General features: G+C 47.8%; 1 protein-coding gene across 1 annotated transcript in view; it reads left to right on the top strand.

The window, feature by feature from the left end:
* LOC109302245 (histone-lysine N-methyltransferase SETDB2-like) overlaps positions 1-4,373 on the top strand; it is a 94,215-nt gene that overhangs the window by 27,951 nt on the left and 61,891 nt on the right. The gene's annotated exons all lie outside the window — the stretch shown is intronic.

Genomic DNA, 4,373 nt, shown 5'->3' with positions numbered 1-4,373 from the left:
CTCAGTACTCCATCGCCAATAATCCCGCCTGTTTCGTGTTCAATTGCCACCCCGCAGGGCCTTTGCAGCCCCACAGGTATGACCTGGTGTCTGGGAACAGCAGGGCCACATGGGGATCCCCTCACCCCCCCCCGCTGTCCTGTTGACTCGCCTCCTGTGCCTGCTGCTGATTTGAGGAGTACAGCCTCATGCTGCTTCCCTCAGTGCAGCCCGATGCTCAGGAGGTGCATCGCTGGGGCACTGTGGGGTGAGCAGCAGTGAGATCCCTGTGTGGCTCCTCTGTGCCTGTGGGGCTGCGGAGGCCCCAAGGGAGGGAAGCAGTGTGGAAACTCAAGCCCACAGCCTGCCCCATGCCAGAACTGGAGATGCAGGTCCCCCCCTACCCCCTGAGAGTAAAAGACATGGAGTGCCCAGCCAGCTGCATGTGGACTGCGAGCTGTGCTATTGGAAGGAACAGGCTTGGCGCCTCCATGTGTGGCTTACTCTAAGGGCTTGATAGCTCCACTCCAGTTCCACATGCCGCTGGGGCGGCTACTCCACGTCTTCCCTCAACACCTCCCTGCTCCCTGGCCCCCAGCCAGCTCCCTGCAGTAGTGGTGGGTGGTGGCATGTGGAACCAGAGCGGCACTATCTGCCCTTAAGGGAAGCTGCATGTGGAGATGATGAGCCCAGTTGGGCCAATAGCGCTGCTCGCAGTCTGCGTGCTGCCGGGCGGACACTCCATGTCTTTCACCAACACCTCCTCACTCGCTCAGCCCCCAGCCAGTTCCCCCCCAGCTCCCTGCAAACGCCACTTACCTAACCGTACCAAGGCTTACCTCAGGCTCCAGAAGGAAAGTGAGCCTGAGGTAAGCCTTGGGACTAAAAACCTTAGGCTCTGCCCTTCCCCCTCTCCCTCTGGGCAGGGTTGCCTGGTTTCCCATCCCTTTTGTAATCAACTCGTGCAGGCTGGAGCTCTACCACCAGCAGAGCTCTTTGCAAAAGGAGGAAAACTGTGGTTTTCTCCATTTTTCTATGGGAAACGGAAAACCCAGATCCCTGCTGATTTAAATATCTAATATCTGTATTAACAAACTATTATTAAATTGTAACTTTAAATCTGATAGAACATAAGTTCACCCCCATTTCCATCAGCAAAGCCAATTTCCCATATTCAGACCTGTGCCTTCAATATAAGGGAAACCTATATATCTTACTCTGAATTAATCATTGTATAAAATATAAAAATAACACCCATTAGCCAAATTTCACTGACATAAGTACATAAGGTAGGGGAGAGGTACACCTTGTAGACTGAATGCATCCAGAGATTCGTAAGCTCAGCCCTGCCTTCTGCCTGATTTCAGACTAACATGGTTGCTCGGAGAGAAGCAGCTTGATATACTGTGATATAAGTACTGTATAAAACACTTAAGATGCCATTGCGTAATCCACACAGCCTTTTACATTGTTCATTTGGCATAAGCCAGGGGTGCCCAACCCTTGGCCTGTGGGCTAGACCTGGCCTGCAGAGTCATTTCATCTGATCCAGGGGGCTGGAAATATGGCACCAGGGGAGCAGTGACATATCTGGACCACAGACTGGCCCCAGGAGGCCCAGTCCAGGTGCTGACTGCAAGAGAGCTGAACTGGCTGCAGACTACTGGCCTAGCCCACAGGACCAAAATGTTGAGCACCACTAGCATAAGCCATTTAACACACATTGTTAATGTGGCAGAACACGCTTGGGTGCCTGCTGCTTTAAGGGCTTGAGCAGGCTGCAGAGCAGCTGGCAGGTGACTGCAGAGCCAATCAAGTGGTCACAAGACAGCCAGGAGGTAGCCTGATTTGGAGGAGGGCTAGGCAGTCTCGGTATAAGACCAGACTCAAAGAGTAGTGCTGCTAGTTGCAGCTGAGAAGCCAGTGGGGTAACATTTGTCCAGCTGAAGGAGTCTGCTTCTAGAACATCCTGGAGGTCAGGGTAGGAACTATGGGGACGGAGGAGGTTTCTGGTCCTGGGGCATGACCTAAAACTACAACCTGCTGGGGTTGGATGGGGTGATGGGGCTGCCTGTGGCAGGACAGTCTCCAGGAAATGCCACACCTGTGCCTCCCCAGTGAAAGGAAGTATGCGGTACTGGAAAGCTTCCGCCCCCACTGCCTTGTGGGTGACCCTGTGGAGGGGAAAGGCTATGGGAGCATACCCTGACAGGAAAGCACCAGGCTCGGGCAACAGCACAGGGGCCAGGAGGGGCCAAGGCCCAACACCTGGATGTGAGTGAGGCCTAATGGGAGGCCAGGAGTGAGTTCCAGGTATGTTGACAGACGCCTGAGGCCTGAGTGGGCCGTAGGCCGAGTTTGGAGTCCAGGGAGGTTGACAAACACCTGATGCCCAAGGGGCAGAAGGCCCAGAAGCCCCAGTGAGGGGGCAGAGTGTGAGGGGCAAGAAGCCTTATGAGAGGCAAGTAGCCCAAAGAAGGAGCACGTGGCCCAGGCATGTCTAAGGACACCTGAGGCCAGGTTTGGGCCAGGGGACTTCTAAGTGGTTTTGGATGCCATCTGTGAGGCAAGGGATACAATAAAGGGAAGGTTGGAGCTGTGTATTACACCCTTGGCATCAGGGCAGTAAATGGGTAGCCTCCCATGTAGAAACAACTCTTTTTATTTTTAAGTTGCAACAAAGGTGTGGCAAGTGAGCCAGGTGGGCAAACTGCCCTGGACAGGTGGGCAGGCTGATGTTGTGAGGCCCCAGGATAGCCCCATTGCATTTAATTTATCTGTTCAAGGCATAGCTTTAACTGATTTAAGAGTACTGGAATAGTGTGGCTCAGCTGCTTGTACTTCAGAAGTAACAAGATAAGAAATCCAAATGAAGTATGCTTAGCATAGCAGTTCATATCACATTCAGGCTTCCTACTTTGTTCTTTAGAGACATAAGTGTCATGCATACAGAAAGGTGGTGTTCTTGGAGAATAAACTGATTTTAATCCATGTAATAATGTCACTACTTCCCATGGCCATACCAGCTTCTGAATTTAGTGTTTGAGTTCCACAAGCTAGAAGTTGTTAGCTGTGTTAGTCTGAAGCATCTGACAACGTAGGTTGCTATCTCTGAATGCTTGTTTCTCTGAACCGGTTAGTCTTAGGTGCCTCCCTGCCTTGCCTTCTGCCAAGCTAAAAAGATACTGTTGATTTGTCATCATCTATAGCATAGGAAAAGATCACCATCTCTGTAGAATAAGTAGTCACACTTTCTTTTTAAGTTGTCTGTAATCTTCCATGAACAAGAATTGTCACCAACTATTTATCTGTACAGTGCCCACCACTGTACAGCTACATCTTGGCTGGAGCTTCTGAGAGCCACTGCAGTGTAAATATTAATAACATTAAACAGAACTTGACTTTGGTTTATTTAAAAATATATTTTAATTTTTAAAATCCCATCTCTTGTCCCAGTCCCAGTTTATTCTTTTTCTCTGCCCAGTGGTAGGGAGGGGGATTCTCTTCTACTTTGGAAGATCTGTATTCTTTAGTTATACCCTTACAGTCTCCCTGTTTGCTCATTGTCCCAGCCAATTTGAGAACAATACTGGTGCCTTAGTTGTTACTAGTCTTAGCAAAAGTAGAAGAGAAAAGACAAAGAGCCCTGAATGTAGGCATTCAGCTCGGAGAAGAGCATGGTACAATAATCAGTATGGGTAGATGAATAGATTTTGACTGCATGCAGGAAACTTGAGTAAGTAAGAACTTGCTGTTGTTTCTTTTTAAAACTTCTTCAAAAAATAAAAACTACTGATAACATCCTTTTAAGAAAAAAAGTTCTTGGAAGGCGAGTCCAGTATAGTGGACAATTGAAATATATTTATAAAAGGCCAACTCCTCTGGTTTTTGGGGGGAAAACTGCCAGAAAACTTCTGCTGACTTAAGACTGCAGACCTTGCCTTGCAATCTGTTTCTTTACTTACTAGAAAATGTTAGAAAAATCATTTTTGCAAGAATTATTGATGGGTCTTTTGTCTCATGTGGTCTTCTTTTGCTATCTCTGTACAGGCTTCAGAATAATGGATGTAATCCAAATAATTTGAGCAACTCTGGTGTTAGAAGACCTAAAGCCAGAATAGATTTTCTCCACAATCACCAGTCAAAACTGGTAAGCATGAAGCATAATGGATCTGTTTAATGAATTATGTATATTTAGTGAAGTCAGAAATAAGTTAATTTTGACCTTGGACATCACTAGACACTTAATCTTTCCCAGTACAGACAATTATTTAAAAAAGAAAAAACACATGTTATTGCAGGAGTTCTGTGATATAGCCCTGTCTGCTTGTAGCTCAGAGGTACCCACTCTTTCTCCTTTATCACTGTACCAGCATGCACATACTATGCATTCC

Source organism: Gavialis gangeticus, unplaced genomic scaffold (genome assembly GCF_001723915.1).
Source record: "Gavialis gangeticus isolate Ggan-Ray unplaced genomic scaffold, GavGan_comp1, whole genome shotgun sequence".
Taxonomy (NCBI): domain Eukaryota; kingdom Metazoa; phylum Chordata; order Crocodylia; family Gavialidae; genus Gavialis; species Gavialis gangeticus.
The sequence above is the reverse complement of the archived record's forward strand: the minus strand, read 5'-3'. Positions and strand labels throughout refer to the sequence as shown.